The 23,019-nt window shown below is 46.4% G+C and overlaps 1 protein-coding gene across 2 annotated transcripts in view; it reads right to left on the reverse strand.

The window, feature by feature from the left end:
• The window catches only part of LOC140391480 (uncharacterized), a 291,717-nt gene that overhangs the window by 128,631 nt on the left and 140,067 nt on the right, over positions 1-23,019 (reverse strand). For both annotated transcript variants that reach the window (XM_072475986.1, XM_072475985.1), the window contains one exon: positions 3,321-3,464. The gene's annotated coding sequence lies outside the window, so the exon portion shown is untranslated. The remainder of the gene's footprint in view (positions 1-3,320; positions 3,465-23,019) is intronic.

Below are 23,019 nucleotides of genomic sequence, written 5' to 3' on the forward strand. Positions count from 1 at the left end.
CCCAAAAGTGCTGTATGAGGCCCCCCCTGCCCTCCGATCGGCCCGCCCCCCCCCCCCCTGACCATGGCGGCCGCGGCCGCGAATATCCCGAACAGCAGGACCAGATTAGATCCACGCCGTCGGGACTTTGGACGGTCGGGGGTGGAGAATAGCGGGGCGGGCCTCCAGCAATGGCCGCAGGCGTGGCGTGCTCCCGGGTTCGCTGCTTTTCGGGCGGCCGGAGAATCGAAGAACCAGCGCCGGTCCCGATTCCATGCGTGGAAATGGATTCTCCGCCCCAGCGACAGACGGAGAATCCAGCCCAATATTCCAGCTGAGGTCTAACTAGTCTCTTATAGACATTCAGCATAACCTCCTTGTTTGTGTACTCTATGCCCCCATTAATAAAGCCCAGAATACTCTCTGATTTATGTCATGAGAATGTCGCTTCAAGAAATGTTTGGCTGCTCCTGTTACTGCCGTGATGTCAGAGTGTGGGTGGAGCTGAGCTCTGATTCTGCTTTTTAGTTTCACTTTGAGAAAGGCTTGGGCGTGTCTGTCTTTTTGGTTTCGTTTAGCAGTGTGTTGCAGCTGAAGTCAGACAAAGCAGCTGTACTGTTGAGCTCTCTGCCATGAAGGACTATTTCTTAATCATTTGGTGAATTCAGAATTATAAATGTTTTCAGTATTGAATGCAAACCCTGATGTGCTTCTGTTTAAAGGTTTGTTAAGTCTTCTGGGTGTTAAAAGGACAGCATACAGATTACTTAGTGTTGTATTCTTTGGGGATTGTATTTGAATTAATGGTTGCTAAGATGTTCACTGTTTGTTTTAAAAAGGTTAACTTGAGTTCATAGAATAAACATTGTTTTGTTTTTAAAAATACTGGTCCATTTCTGTTGTACCACACCTGTAGAGTGGGCCGTGTGCTCCCCATACCACAATCTGTTAAATGTTGTGGGTCAGGTGAACTCCATGATACACTTTGGGATTCTCTAAACCCTGACCCATAACATTTATCAATCTCTCTCTCCACCTATCCTGCCACCTTCAATGGTCTGTGCACAGAGACACCCAGGCCCCTCTGCTCCTGAACCACTTTGTCTCTCCAAGTTCTTCCTATGCATCACCTCTCCGCATTGAACTTCATCTGTCACCTATCTGGTTACATAGAATGCAAAACCCTCAGCGTATGGGGTGAGCTAGTGTCTTATCATTATGTCAAACACTTCTGCCAAACCCCTGATTGTCTCCTTTTCATTATTTGCAGGAATTTAGCCCAAGAGTATATATGCAAATTTAAATTTTGTGTCTGTTATTTCTGTTGTAAAACTGGAAAGGCAATAAGTATCTGAAATTCACAGAAGCCTGCAATTAGAGATAAATTGCTGTGCTTTCTATTAATTATTTATTAAGTAGTTAGTACTTTGTATGTTCACGTGTACTGGCAGGATCATTCCTGGATCATACCATAGCCATGTTTAAGTGAAAGTAACTGTCTGAACTTCACAATAATCTCAAATTACCACGTGTTTTACTTCTGAATCTGACCAAAACTCCATTTCATTCACCGTGATTGTCAGGATTTGATAAAGTGATGGGACTGTGATCCGTACTAGGTGTTGGGAGAGCTCACTCTGCCCTTCCCCACAGGGGCAATCCCTGTCCTCCCCAGCAAGGTCAGCTGCTGCCTCCTCATATTTGGTGGGGCAATAACCTTGGTCGTTTGTTGCACGCCATCTTGTCCAGTATGAAGCCAAAATAAAGGCATCCAATCAGAGGTGATGGAGCAGAGGGTGAGTGAGATGCATGTCCCCTGTGTGTGGTGAACCCTCCCCAGAAGGGTCAGAGGTTGGAGTGTGAACAACCTGCCAGATGGGATGTTGGTGATGTGAAAGTCTCAGTGAACGAATGAGTGTTGATATGTGGCCCCCTCTAATGGATGTGTGAGATCCATGAAGAGAGTAGCTGTTTGAGTGCACAATGTCATGGTGAGAGTTTGATGTTGGAGGGAATTGAGGATGACTTATCCTGGCAGAATAGATCAGATCATTCATCCTTCTCCTGCACTGGAAGGTGCTTTGCGTGCGGTTACAGCCTTGCTGACCTCCTGAGCTGCTGAGGTGACATTTTTATGCTTCTTTGAGACATCCCTGGAATAGAGGACATTCCTTTGTACCAGGACTCTTTAGATCAAGCCCTGAGGGCTTGGAGGATTAATTGGGGTGCAGACTTCTTCTGGAGGTTGCTAGCCTTCTGCTTCTGGCATGAGGATGTGTTGCATGGACCAGTGAAGACGGAGGCTGGAGGGAGTGAGGTGTATGTGTTCGATTGGCATTTAAACATGGCACCGAGACCTTTGAACCCACCAGCTAATGGTGGGCAAACAAATCAACTTTCGACTGGCCAGGTGATTCGGTCCGATGCTTGCATGTGCTTAATAACATAATTAGGGTCTGGTTTAGCTCACTGGGCTAAATCGCTGGCTTTTAAAGCAGACCAAGGCAGGCCAGCAGCACAGTTCAATTCCCGTACCAGCCTCCCCGAACAGGCACTAGGCCTGTGGCGACTAGGGACTTTTCACAGTAACTTCATTGAAGCCCACTTGTGACAATAAGCGATTTTCATTTCATTTCATTTTCATTAATTAGCTTCCAAACATGGAATACGCCATAAGTATCCCGACCACCGGGAAGATCACCAACGGAACCACACTTTGTTACAAAAATGGAAAATTCTTCTGAATGAAATGTTAATGTCCGGGTTTAAGGTGAATGTTAAAGGTTTTCTAACTCAAAAAAAATATTTAAATGTTGCAAGAATCTTTATCTCCTATTTTTCCACTTCCCTTTAATGTTTACATTTCTTCCACGTGATGTTTTCCACCCTGAATCTGTGATTAATTATGGAAATGATCTGAGCCATGAATATTGAGTAAATGAACACATCACCAATCTGGTAAATTTTGTGTCAGTCCATTTGAAACCAACCATCTAGAAAACGCACCTTCCTTCTCTCTCGTATTTTTATCAGATTCAGTTTGATCTCTCTTCATTTCACAAGACAGAGGTGCAGAATGACGTGAAATGTTGCCCTGTTGCAAGTCCCGTCTAATCTTTGTCAATACAGAAGTAACATTGATAGATGCTAGATACAATAAATGATTGGGAATTGAAGAACACATTAATGATAGCTGATCAATAACCTTGTCTGATTGTGATTGAACAAATTCATATGAAACACGACAGAAAGACATCTGCCAATATGTATCAGAAAAAATAATTGAACAGGACACGATAGAAATGGAACAGATACTTCAACCTTTAGTTGCACATCTTTACCTTTGAGTCCCTATCTCTCCAGAATGCTTTTGGTTCAGTTGTGTTTCAGGTCACGTGTCCTTGACATGTTGCAGATCCTTCTCTTCAACATCACGTTAATGTACTGTCGGCTTGGCAGACAGGAGGCTTCAGGGCAATTGGAATCTGAGATGACAACACAAGAATACTTGATCAATAAAAATTGAAATATAGAAAGGCCGCCTGCAGACGCTGGAACATTCACAATGTAAAAATGGCTCCCAGAAAAAACAGTAATTTAATTTGTCACAAGTGTTTAATGTTCAGAGGGAGAATCAAAGGAGAAAAGTAAATTCTAAATTTAAATGTAAAATAATTCAGTTAAGAATTTTATGATCATGCCTAATTTTGAGGAAGAAGGAGAACGGGACTTTCAAAGTCTGCATGTGAGGTTTGTGAATGGGGCCCAATGAATGCTTTTGAAAATATAAATGTGCCACTCACGTTTCATTGCTACATCATCAGAGCTACGGTGGAATCTCAGGAGATCCCGGCTGAAAGGCAACCCTTACGATTCTCTGAAGATGTGAAGGGCATAACGGTAGCACAAGTGGCTAGCACTTTGGCTTCACAGTACCAGGGTCCCAGGTTCGATTCCCCGCTGGGAGATTGTCTGTGCGGAGTCTGTACGTTGTCCCCGTGTCTACGTGGGTTTCCTCCGGGTGCTCCGGTTTCCTCCCACAGTCCAAAGATGTGAAGGTTACGTGGATTGGCAATGCTAAATTGCCCTTAGTTTCCAGAGGGGCTATTTGGTTACGCGGATAGGGGGGAAGTGAAGGTTTAAGTGGGTCGGTGCAGACTCGATGGGCCGAATGGCCGCCTTCTGCGCTATATGTTCTATGTTCGAGGTAACTTCACCACATGGTTGACAGCTGTTCAAGCTGAACTGTCAGAAGTGCTGTTTTTCAGAGGAGATGTTAAACTCAGACCTCAATTGCCTTCCTGTGGATGTAAATGGTTCTAGATCATTACTCAAAGAAGGGTTGGGATGTTCTCCTAGATATCCTGAGCAATATTTACCCCTATTAACAGTGCTATCAAGCAGCACTTACTCAGCAATACCCTGCTCACGGACACTCAATTTGGGTTCCGCCAGAGTCACTCAGCTCCTGACCTCATTCCAGCCTTGGTTCAAACATGGACAAAGAGCTGAATGCCAGAGGTGAGGTGAGAGTGACTGCCCTTGACCAAGGCAGCGTTTGACCGAGTGTGGCATCAAGGAGCCCTGGCTAAACTGGAGTCAATGGGAATCAGGGGGAAAACTCTCCGCTGGTTGGAGTCATACCCGGCACAAAGGAAGATGGTTGTGGTGGTTGGAGGTCAATCATCTCAGCTCCAGGACATCACTGCAGGAGTTCCTCAGGGTAGTGCCCTCGGCCCCAACCATCTTCAGCTGCTTCATCAATGACCTCCCTTCCATCATAAGGTCAGAAGTGGGGATGTTTGCGACGACTGCACAATGTTCAGCACCATTCGCGACTCCTCAGATAATGAAGCAGTCCCTGTCCAAATGCAGCAAGACCTGGACAATATCCAGGCTCGGGGCTGAGAAGGGGCAAATCACATTCTCACCACACAAGTGCCAGGCAATGACCACCTCCTACAAGAGAGGATCTAACCACCGCCCCTTGACATTCAATGGCATTACCACCACTGAATCCCCCACAGTCAACATCCTGGGGGTTACCACTGACCAGAAACTGAACTGGGCCCAGCCACATTAATACCGTGGTTACCAGGGCAGGTCAAAGATAGGAATCCTACAGCAAGTAACTCACCTCCTGACCCCCACCCCCCCGAAAGCCTGTCCACAATCTACAAGGCACAAGTCAGGAGTGTAATGGAATACTTAGTGGGCAGCGCGGTAGCACAAGTGGATAGCACTGTAGCTTCACAGCGCCAGGGTCCCAGGTTCGATTCCCTGCTGAGTCACTGTCTGTGCGGAGTCTGCACGTTCTCCCCGTGGGTTTCCTCCGGGTGCTCCGGTTTTCTCCTACAGTCCAAAGACGTGCGGGTTAGGTGGATTGGCCATGATAAATTGCCCTTAGTGACCAAAAAAGGTTAGGAGAGGTTACTGGGTTACGGGGATAGGGTGGGTGGTGCAAACTCGATGGGCCGAATGGCCTCCTTCTGCACTGTATGTTCTATGTAAAAACTGTGTAAAACTCTCTACTTGCCTGGATGAGTGCAGCTCCAACAACACTCAAGAAACTCGGCACCATCCAGGACAAAGCAGCCCTGCTTGATTGCTCCCCTTCCATAAACATTCAAACCCTCCACCACCGATGAACAGTGGCAGCCGTGTGTACCATCTCCAAGATGCACTGCAGGAATTCACCAACGTTCCTTTTACAACACCTTCCAAACCCATGACCACTACCATCTAGACGGACAAGAGCAGCAGATACCTGGGAACCCCACCACCTGGAGGTTCTCCTCTCACCACCCTGACTTGGAAATTTATCGGCCATTCCTTCACTGTCGCTGGGGCAAAATCCTGGAATTCCCTCCCTAACAGCACAGTGGGTGTCCTTACACCTCAGGACTGCAGCGATTCAAGAAGGCAGCTCACCACCACCTGCTGGAGGGCAACTAGGGATGGGCAATAAATACTGGCCTAACCAGCGACGTCCACATCCCGTAAATGAATTTTTTAAAATGTGGTCATTTATCACCTGGCTGTTTGAAGGATATTGTTGTGTGTAAATTGGTTACTTGTTTCCCAAATAACCAGAGCAACATCAAAACTACTTCATTCCTATACAACACATGGAATGTCTTGTGGTCATGAAAGGTGCTGCATAAATGCAAGATATTTATTTTTATTTCCAAATACAGGAATCCAACAGGTGTCCCTTCTTGTTTTGATAATGGTTGGGATAAGCCACACTTTATTTTAGTCTTTATAAAGCATTATTTTGGTGCATTGCAAAGATTATATAAAGAATGTGATTCACCAGCAAATTGATGAAATACAATGGGTAGTGTTACCATATAATAATTGCTCACCATTCCAGCTCTCGCTTTTTCCCCCAAGTACCTCCGTGTATATTCGGAACAACACAACAGTTTTCGTAAGCAGACTTTATTGAGTGAACTGTATGGTTTGGTGTAGCCCAGGTGTACACTGGGAATATGTGGGATGCCCACCACCTAACCTCATTTTTGCATTAAAAATTAACACATCATGAAAGCAATGTGTAAAGGCTAAACTACAGGGTCAGATTAATTTACAAGTAAAATAATACAGAGGCAACAAGAAAAGACAAATCGAGGAGAAACAGTGGAGGATGTTTGAAGAAACATTTAACTCAATACAGAACAAGTTCATGCCCCTGAGGGGGCAAAGCTGCACTCCACTGAAAAAGACAGTCATGGACAACAAAAGAGATACAGGACTATGTAAAGCTAAAAGGAAGAGTTTATAAAAATGCAAAAAAAGCCCAGATCCTATCGAATGGGTGAGATACAAACAGCAGCAAAGGGCCACAAAGCAGTTTATAAGAGCGACTATAGGGATTATGAAAGGAAACTTGCAACAGACATTAAAATTAATAAGAGGTTTGTTAGTTACATTAAAGGAAAGCGGGTGGTCATATTGGCCGGCTAAAGACTGAAAATGGGGATATTGTCAGTGACTATGTGGACATGGCAGACATGTTAAATAATTGCTTTGCCTCAATATTTACAGTAGAAAAGTGTAGCCATCTCAGATGGCCACCTGCAAAGGACCATGAGAATTATGGCCAACCCAGGATTCAATCACACTCAGAGCTTGTGTGTGTATTTGCAACCCAGATAGCGAGACGCGATCGAAACCCCCGCTCGTTTGCATTCTAATGGCCCATTTCCCCAGAACAAAAGGACTGTACTCAGGTAACCGATACAGATGTAGACTAACCGGCGCCACTCCCTTTGCTAAGAAAGCCCAATCAGCCAAGGTCAATGACCGATCAGGACATGCCCAGCCATCAAGGCACCCGCCCCTTTATTGGCCAAAATCGAAGGTGGAGGCTGCCGAATTATTGGGTCCAAGTTAAGGACCGCCCCAAAGAGCGCAAAATCCCAGAGGGATAAGAAGAGACACAGCCATGTGCTCGGTCTCTCTTGGATCCGGCCTGTGCCAACCCAAGTGCAGCATAATGACCAGACAGACAAGTTCAAGACCAACGATCGCTACCAGACGGATGAGCCCAGCAGAAACAGAGCCACTTCTTCCACCCTGCCACGCAAGATCCGGACAAAGGCCTTGTCCATCTTCAAAGAGCCGGTTGCCCTGAAGTTAAGTACAGGTTATTGTAGTTGTTAGGTGTAGTTCAACTTGTAATGTTTTATGTTGCATGTCGAAGTAATCCTTGTGTGTAAATAAACTATCTTTGAACTTGAACTGACTAACTGGTTGTTTGGTCTTTGATCGATATCCGGTAAAGCCTTGTGGTGGTATCAATTGATACCTGGCGACTCTGAAAAGCAATATTATCATTAATAACTGCCATATCTAGTTAATTTGGCAACATTATTGGTGACGCTGGTGGGATAGTATTCCACTCATTAAAAAGAGAAACATTATTGGCGTCTCCGGTGCAAATTGGCAACATTATTGCCGACATCTGACGGGACTTGACCTAGAAGTGATTTTGTCACTCCGAGAGAACCCACAAAACTTTTCATTCGCCATCTCCTGCCCCGACATGACCGCAACCACCGTCATCAAGGCCCTCCATAGCATCTTTGCACTGTTCGGGTTCCCCGCTTACATACATGGTGAATGGGGGGTCCTCCTTTATGAGCGACGAACTGCGTCAATTCCTGCTCAGCAAGGGCATCGCCTCGAGCAGGACGACCAGTTACAATCCCCGGGGAAACGGACAGGTAGAGAGGGAGAACGGAACGGTCTGGAAGACCGTCCTACTGGCCCTACGGTCCAGGAATCTCCCAGTCTCCCGCTAGCAGGAAGTCCTCCCGGATGCCCTCCACTCCATCCGGCCACTGCTTTGTACCACAACCAACCAAACACCTCATGAACGTCTCTTGTCTTCCCCAGGAAGTCCTCCTCTGGGACCTCGCTCCCGACCTGGCTGGCAGCTCCCGGACCCATCCTGCTCTGAAAACACGTGCGGGCGCACAAGTCGGACCTGTTGGTCGAGAGGGTCCACCTTCTCCCGCTAACCCCCAGTACGCCTACGTGGCGTACCCCAACGGCCGACAGGATACGGTCTCCCTATGAGACCTGACGCCCGCCGGAGCCCCACGCACACCCCAGCCACCAGTCCCACTCTCCCTCCCACCAGTGTACCTTACAGGAGAATTGGTCCTTCCGCCAGCCCCTTCTAGGCCCCCCCACCCACTGATGCACCCCACAGACGCTCCCTTCCCAGGTCAACCATTTTCCCCACCAGTGCCGTCTCGGTGTGTCGAAGCTGCCGCAATCGAGGCCACGCTCCCGGAGTCACAGATGCCCGAGCCTCCACTGGAGTCACCACCAAAGCTTCGACGATCACAGAGGACGATCAGGGCCCCCAATCGACTGATTGTTTCATTTTAAAGTTAATTCTGAATCATAAATTGTAAATAGTAGATAGAATTGTAAATAGTTACAAAACGCTGTACGGAGGTATTACAGCACCTCCATAACTATACTTTCTACCATGTTACCATGTTGTAATATCAGGCCACCGCCCCCGCCGGACTCTTTTTTAACAGGGGGTGAATGTGGTAGTCTGTGTAGAGGTATTACGGTACCTGGTAATGCTGGAACACCATTGGTAGATATATTATGTTTCCTATTGGTCAAGCTGTATGGTAGCTCCGCCCTGCAAGGCGGGGTATAAGAGCCTGTGCCGCCCCAGCAGCCTTCATTCTGTACCTGAGCTGCTGGGGGAAACATCTAGCTTATTAAAGCCTTCAGTTGGACTACAACCTCGCTTTAGTGGTCATTGATCGTGCATCACTCCAGAGCTTGGGAACAATCCCTACATAGGAAGGCAGATCAGGAAAAGGCCGAGGCGGATATGCACCCAGTCAGGACTAATCAGGACCCAGCATGGGTAAATGAGGGCAGACACGAAGGACAGCACCCCAGAGCACAGGCACCATGAGGTTGCTATAATTGTGGACACATAGGACATTACGCCCGCGGATGCAGACAAAACCCCCCGAACCAGCAATGGCACCAGCAATCGAACGCCCCACCTAGGGACAATGTTAGGCCCATACATAGCATTAGCGCCCGAACAGATAATGCAGTAATCAACACCACAGATTGACGGTGTTCGGACTCCCCAACTTGGGTCTGCGACACACTCTGGGCCAAATCAGGCAGACCAGTAGTTACAGGCACAGTCAGGGGACATCCAGTAGAGTTCCTTTGGGACACAGGAGGGTCCTGCACCACTTTAAACTCCTCCACAATGTTCCCGCATGATAAATGGCCCACCACAGACACCATCACCCTTCGTGGATTTACAGGACATGTACAGCAGGGGTACATCACAGCCCCCGTAGATATTCAGATAGGAACCATAAACACCAGGCACCCCGTTGTTTTAGTTGACTTGCCCCAAACAGATGAGCACATTCTAGGAATCGACTTTATGAGCTCCCACAACCTTTCCTTTGATCCCGTGCATAGATGTGTACGGAAAATGGCCAAAACAGCGAGAGCCCCGCCACGCGCACAGAGGGGACCACAAACATAGGATTGCTCAGTCGGAGACTATTGGTTTGATCCGCAAACAATTAATACAGACCAGACAATTGGAGAGGTCCTCAGAAAACATAAAGCAGCCTTCGCCCAACACAAACACGATTGTGGGAAGATCCCAGGCATGGTCACAATTTCAGGTCCCGATACCAAGTCCCAGAAGCAATACGGTTTCCCACAGCAAGCCTAGGGTGAGATCTCAAAAGTCATCAATAGTTTACTAGATCAAGGAGTAATTTGGTCCGTAGCCTCAACAAACAATGCCCCAATTTGGCCCGTAAAGAAACCCGATGGTTCATGGAGATTAACCATTGACTACCCAGAGCACAACAAGGTCACCCCATTAGCAGCCCCCACCATTGCCACGAGTCCCGAAAACATGCTCAAGCAGGGAATATGAGCAAAGTACTTCACAGTGCTGGACATTAGCAATGGCTTCTGGTCCATCCCCTTAGATAAGGCCTACAAGTTCGCGTTCACATTTCAAAGGCAGCAGTATACGTGGACATGCCTCCCGCAAGGTTTCCACAGCTCCCCTTCCATTTTCCACCGACAATTGGCCAACGGACCTTCCAAATTTTCCCGCCCCGAATGCCTTAGTCAGTATGTGGACGACTTACTCCTGCAGACGGACACAAAGGAAGAGCATGTTAAGCTTCTTTCAGAATTGCTAGGTCTCTTACAATCAATTGGATGCAAGGTTAGCCCGAATCCGAAAAGAAAAGGTCCTTTATTTAGGCACCATTATCACCCACGGGAAGAGAGAGATCGAACAGAAGCAAATTGAGTCATTAGTTAAATTGCCCCTGCCCCACAATGTCACTGCACTCCGGTCATTCTTAGGATTAGTTGGATGTTGTAGGAACCATATAGATGGTTTTGCCACAAAAGCAGCCCCACTCTCAGAGCTCCTTAAAAAGAAAGCCCCATGGGAATGACTTCCTCAGCACACAGACACCATCGATGAGTTAAAACGCGCCCTAGGCACAGTCCGCGCTTTGCAAGTTCCAGACCCACACTCTCCCTACGCCACAGAAGTAGCGGCCACCGACCGAACCCTATCAGCAATACTCCTACAGGAAAGACATGACCGATTAGGACCTGTAGCCTGTGCCTCACGAGTTTTGGATGCCGTAGAGCAAGGATTTACAGCCTGCGAATGGCACTTGCTCGCAGTCTTTTGGGCAGTGCAGTATTTTGCATATATCACAGGCCTCAATCCCGTAACGATTTTAACCGAGCACACCCCAACGCAGCTATTATTAGATGGTAGGTTAAAGGACGGTTCAGTCAGCCAGATCAGAGTGGCTCGCTGGACAGTGTTGTTACAAGGAAGGGACATTACAGATAAACGTACAAAGACCCACACATTTTTAGCAGACAACCTTCAGTATGCAGGAACCCCACATGAGTGCCAGATCATTGCAGCCAAACACCACACAGGACCCTTTATTCTGAAGTCACTACCCACACGAGCAGGCATCAGAACACAGAATCCCCAGACCACGGACAACGCTTTAAAGATTTATGTGGACGGTTCCTCCACCATAGAAAATGGAAAGAGAATAACTGGCTGTGGAATTTATGTGGAAGACGCACAGGGACGCGCATTAAAGGAAATATCTTTAAAATTGCCTGGCCACCTAGAATCACAAGCAGCCGAATTAGCAGCCATAGCATATGTAGTGCAGCACGAGATTCCTTTCCGACCCTAGCGGACATACATTCGGACAGTTTATATGTCTGCAATAGTTTGACAGAATTCCTGCCCCTGTGGGAATCTCGAGGATTCATATCCGCTGATGGTAAACCCCTACCCTCAGCCCCATTGTTGAAGCATATCCTTACGACAGCAAAAGACCGCACATACGGCATAATCAAAGTGAGAAGCCATCATCGTTCCTCCCCACCCGGTAACGTAAAGGCAGACGCCTTAGCCAAGTCAGGATCACGACACGGACACTTTTGGCAACCCCATGAAAGCGAACCGATACACATAGTCCAGGTTTCACAGACTAATATTGAAGATTTAGCCCAGGCCCAAAAGGCAGACGACACTCTTAAGCAAGTTTTAGACGGTAACTTCCCAGCCCCCTACGACAAATTCAAGGACTCACTGACGGTACAGGGCGGTATAGTTTTGAAAAATTGAATTTATGTGGTCCCCACCCAGGACAGAAACCAGATAATTTACCAGTTTCATGACGGACATGGACATCGGGGATAGACAATACCATTGCCCATTAAAGACCTTTGCGCTGTTGGCCTGATTTAAAAGCAGACATCACGCATTATGTTGAGAATTGTTTAATCTGTGCACAGAACAATCCTGAAAGGTACTCCAAGAAAGGACAATTGAGACACACCCAACCTGTTAATGGACCAGGGACAAATTTACAGCTCGACTACATTGGTCCCCTCCCAATGAAATGGTTTTAAATATGTATTAGTAGTAATCGACACCTTTACAAAATGGGAAGAAGCATTTCCCTCCCGGACGAACACAATGAAAGCCACAACTAAGATTTTGACCCAACAGATATTTACACGCTGGGGTCTTCCCCGCAGCATTGAGTCAGACAAAGGTTCCCATTTCACTGGCAGAGTCATGCAAAATGTCCTAACGATTTTTGGAATGAAGCAAAAATTTCACATTGTGTATCACCCCCAATCCAGCGGCATTGTTGAACAAATGAATCACATCTTGAAAGCAACCATTAGAAAAATGGTGCAACAGCATAACACCACATGGGACACAGTTCTCCCATTCGCCCTTATGTTTATTAGGAACACAGTATCCAGTTCCACAGGTTTCACCCCCCACACTCTCATCATTGGACGGCCCATGAAAGGAACTAAATATTTATTAGGTCTCGATTTGGCAAGCCCCACAGTCACCGCCCTCACCCATGAAAAAGCAGTCCAACAAGTCACGGAAAATATTAAAGCAGCACAGCTTGCTGCAGCTGTCCGACTAGACGCTAGGACAAAGCAGAGTAAGGCCTGCTTTGATAAAACAGTCCACCCCGTAGACTGTACAGTCGGTCAGCAAGTGATGGTTTCCCTGTACAATCCCAGTTCGTTCCTCTCCCCTAAATTTGCTGGACCCTAATCCATTTCGGACAAAGTGAGCCCCTCTGTGTACAAGATAATGTACCCCAATGGTAATACTAGTTGGTTCCACATCAACCAGCTCAAAGTCTATGGAACCCAATGTAGCCGCTCCCAACACATCTCCCTGGCATTAGCAGATGATTTTGCCCCGCCCATCGACAACCTAGTCCAACCCTCCCCCAGCCATGACAGCACGTCCACTCCCACAGACCCAATCTTGTCTCCGCCCACAAGTATAACTTTCCACCTTGAGCTTGATTCAGACGATAGCGCCAGCCTTCCCGAATTGACCACGATCGCTGACCACTGGTACAACCTCCCCGGCTCCAATCACTCCAGCCCCTGGAACCATGGCCAGGACATGTTTGGCCCCCAATATCCCCTTCCACAGCCAGAGCCACCGCCCGACAACAGAAATTTGCCCTTCACTGCCACCGCCTCTCATGACAAGCGAACTCCTCTGGCACCGCGACAACGTTTGTAGACTGGTAAGACATGATGATTCGGATTCTCCGACGGGCCACGCGGCCACGGCACAAAATCGGCAGACACGGTGATGATTCCGAGTCTGACTCCCGTTCCGGTAACCTTTTTACAACGCTTTTCGATACAGAATCCTGAGGTGTCCAGATGATGAGAAAAAGATGCCACATAAGAATTACGGTGTCCTACTTCCTGATGGAGCCTGCCCGCCTTTTATTTTCTCCTTTCTTTCTTATTGCTACATGGTTTTAATTAATGTCGGCCAGACGCAAAATTTCTTGATACAGTTTACTCTTCCGACCTCACATATGTTACAAATTCTTCCCGCTCGTTTCGGTCACCCAGGTAGTGGAGTAACGGCACTAATCCCCACCCTGTCTGAGGACCCCAAATGCATCCGGTCAGTTAAGCTCGGGTAGTGGAGCAACGGCACTGATCACCACCCTACCTGGGGATCCCACCCATTCTTGCCCTGCCGCGGCCCACATGCACCTCATGTTCCCATCAAGTCGAGTACTCTGGAATGGTTCTTTACACTTTTCACTGTCTTTGGCAGGTCTTAGTTTTCCCTTCTCTGCTCTTATTGTGGTTTAAAGAATGCCCTTTGCCACAGTCTGTACACTCAACTCTTTACCTTCCACGGCTCTTTGGTCGCTTCCCCACCTGCTATTTACATGTTTGACACACTTGGTTGCCACATATATGCTGCTATACGCGAACTACCTCTGGACCCTGGGACGAAGAAACTTTATAAAACCGGCCGCCCTAAAATGCGGCTAAGGTCAGCCTCAACCTCCCATAGTTGTGATTGAAGAAAGACTGGTCGGAGAAACTGTCCGCCAACTCCAAGCATCGACCACAAGCTGCGAGAGTCTCTGCACTTTAAACATTTGCATGTCTTGTCTCTAAAAATGTTATTTAAAAAAAAATGAGGGAGTCACACATGGTGACAATTCTAATGGGTAATTGAAGTTAAACAGAGAAAGACAAACACAATGAGATGTTAACCAATGATAATAACAGATATTATGCTTGCACCCCCAGGAATATACGAAGAACAATGAACAAAAGACACGATGAAGAGAGGACTGATGACCTCCATTGCGATCATCGCTGGACTCCTACAACTGCGCGTGTTACAAGCCTCTGTACCCCACACCACACCAGCCCCGAACATGACCACACAACATGATACCCCTAACCCGGACACCACACCACACATAGAGATAAACGCTGATATCCCCACTTGGTGTGAAAATGGTTAAATGGTATTCCCTTTCATATACAGTAGAGGCCCTTCTGGTGGTAGCGATAATCTACAGTGTCATCCTGACACTTAGATTCCGCAAATGGCAAAAAAGAGCCTCCCAGCCCCTTTCTTCAAAATTCACCCAACCCAACAAACAATGTAACCACCGATCAAAATAGAGATTGTACACCTCTGTAACGTTGATAAGTTAAGTAGAAATGTGATGCTGCCGTTGGTTTAAAAATTTTGTATTGTACATAAGTTCCTTTTTATATTTGCCAGCAGCATGAGAGTAGCTTAGATGGTGATAGTTAGATATTCCCTTGTGTGAATAAGTTAAATGTGTAATAGTTGAATTTTTATAGTGACCCTTTAGAGATTATGAATGTATGATGTGTTAATAAAACTTCGGTAAATGCTCCAAAACATAGGACAGAGTAGTGTAGACCCTGCCCTCGACCAAAGGTAACTGGCACACCAAGGAATGATGAGGGATCAACAGTGTGATCCACCAAGCTTCGCATTCAGGATCAAGAGGATGGGATGTAGCCATCTCAGATGGCCACCTGCAAAGGACCATGGGAATTATGGCCAACCCAGGATTCAATCACACTCAGAGCTTGTGTGTGTATTTGCAACCCAGATAGCTAGACGCGATCGAAACCCCGCTCGTTTGCATTCTAATGGCCCATTTCCCCAGAATAAAAGGACTGTACTCAGGTAACCGATACAGATGCAGACTAACCGGCGCCACTCCCTTTGCTAAGAAAGCCCAAACAGCCAAGGTCAATGACCACTCAGGACACGCCCAGCCATCAAGGCACCCGCCCCTTTATTGGCCAAAATCGAAGGCAATGATCGAAACCTGTCGAATTATTGGGTCCAAAGCTAAGGACCGCCCCAAAGAGTGCGAAACCCCAGAGGGATAAAAAGAGACACAGCCATGTGTTCGGTCTCTCTTGGCCCCGGCCTACGCCTAAAACCAAGTGTAGCATTACGACTAGAAGACAAGTTCAAGACCAACGATCGCTACCAGACGGATGAGCCCAGCAGAAATGAAGTCACTTCCACCCAGCCACGCAAGATCCGGACAAAGGCCTTGTTCATCTGCAAGGAGCCGGTTGCCCTGAAGTTAAGTGTAGGTTATTGTAGTTGTTAGGTGTAGTTTAACTTGTAGTGTTTTATGTTGCATGTTGAAGTAATCCTTGTGTGTAAATAAACTATCTTTGAAATTGAACTGACTAACTGGTTGTTTGGTCTTTGATCGATATCCGGTAAAGCCTTGTGGTGGTATCAATTGATACCTGGTGACTCTGGAAAGTAATATTATCATCAATAACTGCCATATCTAGTTAATTTGTCAACATTATTGGTGTTGATTGGTGGGATAGTATTCCACTCATTAGAAAGAGCAACATTATTGGCATCTCCGGTGCAAATTGGCAACAAAAGGCGGATAGCTACCTCACAGCGCCAGGGTCCTGGGTTCAATTCCTGGCTTGGCCAACTGTCTGTGCAGAGTTTGCACTTTCTCCCTGTGTGTGCGTGGGTTTCCTCCGGGTGCTCCGGTTTCCTCCTATAGTCCAAAGATGTGCGGGTACGGTGGATTGACCATGATAATTTGCCCCTTAGTGTCCAAATATGTGCTGATTAGGTGGGGCTACAGGGATAGGACGGGGGAGTGGGCCTAGGTAGAGTACACTTTCAGAGGGTCTGTGCAGACTTGATGGGCCAAATGGCCTCCTTCTGCATTGTTGGAATTCTATGGTTTACAAGAATGATACCTGGACTTCAGGGTTAAGTTATGAGGAGGGATTATACAAATTAGGCCTGTTGTCTCCATGGTTTAGAAGGTTATGTTGTGATCTGGTTGAAGTCTTCAAGGTATTCACAGGAAAAAACAGGATAGATAAAGATAAACTATTTCCACTGGTTGGAGATTCTGGAACTCGGGGGCATAGTTTAAAAACTAGGGCCAGACCGTTCAGGAGAGATGTTGGGAAGAACTTCTACACACAACGGGTGGAGGAGGTTTGAACCCTCCCACACACAGCAGCTGAAGTGAGATCAGTTAATTTAAAATCTGAGGTAGATAAGTTTTTGTTGAGCAAAGATGTTAAGTGATATGGGTCAATGGGAGATATATGGAGTTAGGTCACACATCAGCCATGATCTCATTGAATGGAAGAGCAGGTTCGAGGGGCTGAATGGCCTCCTCCTGTTCCTATCTTCCCAGTAGTTCCTAAACTCAGTAGAACAGGAACAGCTGCATGATGCATAGTTAGCCCTTAAAAAGGTGTTCTTTGCTATTTCTGATGTGAATAGATTATTTCATAAGAATAAATAGTTGTTCTTTTGCATAGCCCTTCAGGAGGCAGGTGGAAAATCTGTATGAGGGGCTGTTGTTTGTACGGTGGAATTATGAGCGAGCAGCCAGAGCTATGATTTCATATCAAAGCATTTCTTTCAGGTTGCAGCAACTTTATTTGATGTAAATGTGTGAACAATGATCCACACAGTCTTTAGATCTCTGAAGATGATTTATTAATGGCTGGAAATTGCAACTTTCTTTCTACAGTTCCCCACCCAGATTGAGTTCCGTGCCTTATAATAGCTTTTCCTAATGGTTTAGTAATTGGATAGAGCAGGATTGCACACATCCTTCTCTGTAACAGTGGACATGTTATCACCCGAAGCCTATTCCCCAGCCATCAAAGAGGACTGCTTTATTGAATGTTTTCGCACTAATACTGTCACTGAAGGCGGTCCTCTGATGAGAAGCTGAGTAAATTGGGTCTGTAATCTCTACAGTTTAGAAGACAGAGAGGTGATCTCATTGAAACTTACAAAGTTCTGAAGTGCTTGACAGGGAAGACTAGGAGACGTTGTCTCCGCTTGCTGGGAAAGCTAGACTACGGGAGATGGGGAAGTGGGGGGGAGGGGCACCACCTCAGGATAGGGGGAACCATCATTTAGGATTGAGATGAGGATAAATTCCTTCACTCAAAGGGTTGAGAATCATTGGAATTTGCTATCCAAAGGGATTGTGGATGCTCCATTGAGGAATATATTTAAGGCTGCGATAGATGGATTCTTGGGGCGGGATTCTCTGGCCACATTCACCTGGCGACGGGAGAATGCCGCCCGAGGTCACTGGACTTTTCCATTGTCCGCGTCTCCCCGTTTCGATCTTGTGGTGGGCGGGGCAGAAGAATCCAGCACTTGGTCTCTCGCGAGGATTATGGGATGTGGGGAGTGCAGTTTTCCAGAATCCCAAGATTATTGAATGGGACAGCAGGCTTGATGGGCCGAGTGGTGCACTCCTGCTCCTGTTTACTGTACTCTTATAACAAAATAGCAGAAGTTATGATCCAAGTTTTGCTTTGTGTTTGTTTTGCTTTTCTCATTTCGTTCTTTATTCCTTTACTTTAGATTTATACAGCCGCAATCCAGCATTTCACACCTCACTTAGACACACCTTTTGTTTCTTTACTTTACCCATCCACAATCCCATTAGCTTTTGTTATTTAATCTCTTGCCCTCCACCCAATCACAGATCTCCCCTTTTGTTCTTCTTTCCACCTTCCCTCCTTTCACTTGCTAAGAACCTGTTATATTTGTAATTTCGTTCAAGTGTGATGAAAGATCTCAATCTGAAAAAACAACTCTGTTCCCCTCTCCTGATGCTGTTTAACCTGCTGACTATTTCCAGGACTTTCTGTTTTTACTTCAGATTTCCAGCATCTGTAAATGTTGGGCTGCGCGGTAGCACAGTGGTTAGCACTGTTGCTTCACGGCGCCAAGGACCCGGGTTCGATTCCCGGCTTGGGTCACTGTCTGTGCGGAGTCTGCACGTTCTCCCCGTGTGTGCGTGGGTTTCCTCCGGGTGCTCCGGTTTCCTCCCACAAGTCCCGAATGACGTTCTGTTAGGTGAACTGGACATTCTGAATTCTCCCTCTGTGTACCCGAACAGGCGCCGGAATGTGGCGACTAGGGGCTTTTCACAGCAACTTCACTGCAGTGTTAATGTAAACCTACTTGGGACACCAATAAAGGGTATTATTATTATGCTGAATTTGTATTTGAACATTAGGAGAGTCAAGTCTAAAGATAACAAAGCAATTGGTGATGGTTTCGGCAGCAGATGAACTAAGGCAGGGTTGGAGTTATGGAGGTAGGAGTGCACAGTCTTTTGATGGAGTGGATATAACAATAGAATATAATAATAATCTTTATTATTGTCACAAGTAGGCTTATATTAACACAGCAATGAAGTTACTGTGAAAAGCCTCTAGTCGCCTGATCGGGTACACAGGTGCCTGATCGGGTACACCGAGGGAGAATTCAGAATGTCCAATTCACCTAACAGCACATCTTTCGGGAGTTGTGGGAGGAAACCGGAGCACCCGGGGGAAACCCACGCAGACATGGGGAGAACGAGCAGACTCCGCACAGACAGTGACCCAAGCCGGGAATCGAACCTGGGTCCCTGGTGCTGTGAAGCAACAGTGCTAAACACTGTGTTACCCTGCCACCCATAAGAAGCCCAAATCAGTGTCAAATATGAGACCAAGATTATGGATAATCTGGTTCCGCCTCAAGACAGTTGCCAGAAAGAGGGATGGACTCAATGGTGGGGGAACAGAAATTGGGCTGGAGTTTTCTCTTCCCGATATTTAGTTGAGACGTCCATAATGGGGAACATTAAGATCGCTTGATTGGCATAAACAAAACTACTGGATATTGTAGCAACTCTAAAGTTACATTATGAAATGCACACGTTCTGTTTGTCATCAGACAACAGTAAAACCTCATTATCCAAGAACCATATAATATTACACAGGGTGCCGTGGACAAGCCAGAGTTCTGACAGGTAAGGTCTTCGTTTGTGATGAGAAAGCAATAGGAGATGGTGGGCGAATGATGAGAACTTCAACAGAAACAGCTTTCATCAACGTGGGGAGTTAATAGGCCAGGAGGGGGTCATGGATTCAATGGCAGCGCTCCAGAATCCAGAGAGAGCAGCAACAACATTTGAGAACGATTCAAGATGCTGGGCATAAACTGCAAAAACCTACTGCGGTGTTTAAATCCAATTTTCAAAGTACACGTAACCAATGTGGTGCTCTTAAATCCCAATAGATAAATTACGTTCTAAGTACAACTCTGCAGAAGGGGTATAACAAAATTGCCTTATTATCCCCTCCTGCCAATCAGGTAATGTTAACATTTGATTTTGTGGATGTCACATTCGTGTATTTACCTACATTACATGACTTGAGCTGAAGTGCTTTTGTACAGAGGAAATGGCATTTGAATGTCCTTTTACTGTTCTCTTCACAACACTCTGCCTGAGCAGCAATGAGGTTATAATGACAGACATTGGTGACTTTTTAAACCTTTCACTTTCATGTTATATGGAATAATGGAGGATTTTTGAAAGCTGTTATAAGCTCAATTCAACATCTGCAATCTGTCATTATCCTCTATATCATACACAATATACACAAGCTTGTGAACATTTCAGTAAAACACATTTTCAGCGAATAAATATCCCTTCTTATCACTAGAAGTGAAAGCAGAACAATGAATGATTGGATAGTTCAAAAAAAACAGTGAGTTCTGAGCGAAGATATGAGCGTGAATAATGAACTGCTCCCCAACATTCAGTTTCATTGGATAACAGCACCTGATCCTTGTGACAAGTATCAAGGTGTCTGTGGCAGTTTGAAAAACAATCATTGGAACCAAAAAACTGCAAATCTCACCCCTCTATTAAGATTATCAAATTGCTTCCTTAATCAATCCTGCGATGTCTCCTTACACCAGAAATAGAAGCAGAGGTCAGCTACCAGCCCCCTCCAGCCACCCCACCATTCAATTTAATCACAGCTGATCCATGCCGACCTCAACCCATTCCCCATAGCCCTCATTTCCTCCATCTATCAAATATTTATCCACCTCCACTTTAAATACTTCTAATGATTCACCCTCTGGGACAGAGAATTCCAGAGATTCCCCAACCTCCGGGACAGAGAATTCCAGAGATTCACCTCCCTCTGGGACAGAGAATTCCAGAGATTCCCCACCCTCCGGGACAGAGAATTCCAGAGATCCACCTCCCTCTGGGACAGAGAATTCCAGAGATTCCCCACCCTCCGGGACAGAGAATTCCAGAGATTCCCCACCCTCCGGGACAGAGAATTCCAGAGATTCCCCACCCTCCGGGAGAGAATTCCAGAGATTCCCCACTCTCCAGGACAGAGAATTCCAGAGATTCCCCACCCTCCGGGAGAGAATTCCAGAGATTCCCCACTCTCTAGGACAGAGAATTCCAAAGATTCCCCACCCTCCGCGAGAAGAAATTTCTACACATCTCAGATTTAAATAACCCATCCTTTATCTTGTAGCTACGCCCCCTTGTTCGAGACTCTCCCACTAGTGAAAACATCTCACCATCTGCCCTGTCAAGCCCCCTCAGGATCTTATATGTTTGGATAAGATCACCCGTCACTCTTCTAAACTCCAAGGAACACAGACCCAGACTATTTGGTCTCTTTTGATAGGACAACCCTCTCATCCCAGCAATTAGCCTGGTGAATATCCATTGACTGTCTCCAACGATACTATATCCTTTTTTAGGTAAGGGGACCAAAACTGTACGCAGTATTCCAGGTGAGGCCTCAGCAACACCCTGTACAATTGCAACAAAATGTCTGTTTTCTTAACTACTTGTTGGACCTGTCTGCTAGCTTTTTATGATTCATGCACTAGAACACCTAGATCCCTCTGTACTTCACTCACCCGCAGTCTCCCTCCATTTAGATAATAATCTGCCTTTTGATTTCTCCCACTGAAGTGCATAACCTCACACTTCCCCACTTGAAAGTCCATTTGCCAGGTTTTGGCACCCTATCTAGGCCCTCTCCCCCACCTCAACCCCATAACCCAGTTACGCCATCTAACCTTTTGCACACTAATAGGCAAATTATCACAGCCAATCCATCTAACCTGCACATCTTTGGACTGTCGGAGGAAACCACACATACACGGGGAGAAAGTGCAAACTCCACACAGACAGTCACCCGAGGCCGGACTTGAACCCGGGTCCCTGGTGCTGTAAGGCAACAGTGCTAACCACTGTGGCACTGTGCCGCCCCAAATAGTGAATAATTGTCAGCCAAGAGCTGATCCCTGCGGTATTTCATTAGTTACATCATTCCACTCTGGAAAGGACTCATTACATGGAATCTCAGAATCATAGAATCGCTACACTGCCGAAGGAGGCCATTCTGCCCATTGAGTCTGCACCAACGCTCCGAAAGAGCACTCCACCCAGGTGCACTCCCCCATCCTCCCACCCCCATAACCTAACCTAACCTAATTCAAGAGGCGGCTGGATATAACACTTGGGGAGAATGGGATCAAAGGCTATGGGGAGAAAGCAGGATTAGGCTATTGAGTTGGATGATCAGCCATGATGGTGATGAATGGTGGAGCAGGCTCGAAGGGCCAAAAGGCCTCCTTCTGCTCCTATCTTTGATGTATCTATGCATCTATGTATCTATGCATCTAAGAATCTATGTAACCTGCACTAAAGGGGCAATTTATCATGGCCAATCTACCTAAACCACACATCTTTGGACTGTGGGAGGTAACCGGAGCACCTGGAGGAAATCCACATAGACATGGGGTGAATGAGCAAACTCCACACAGTCACCCAAGGCCAGAATTGAACTCAGGTTCCTGCTGCTGTGAGGCAGCAGTGCTAACCACTGTGCCACCCTATTCTTCCAACTCTCTGTTTTCTATGTGACAGCCAGTTTTCAATTCATACTAACACTTCCTCCAATTCCATGGGCTTTTACTTCATGAACCAACCTCTTATGCGGCACCTTGCCAAATGCCTTTTGGAAATCTAAATATACTACATCTACAGGTTCCCCTCTATCTACTCCCCCTGTTACACCCTCAAAGAATTTGAGCACTTTATCAAACTGGGACTGTACTCATTGGAGTTTAGAAGGATGCGGGGGGGATCTTATTGAAACATATAAAATTATGAAGGGAATAGATAGGATAGATGCGGGCAGGTTGTTTCCACTGGTCGGGGAAAGCAGAACTAGGGGGCA

Source organism: Scyliorhinus torazame, chromosome 15 (genome assembly GCF_047496885.1).
Source record: "Scyliorhinus torazame isolate Kashiwa2021f chromosome 15, sScyTor2.1, whole genome shotgun sequence".
Classification (NCBI taxonomy): Eukaryota; Metazoa; Chordata; class Chondrichthyes; order Carcharhiniformes; family Scyliorhinidae; genus Scyliorhinus; species Scyliorhinus torazame.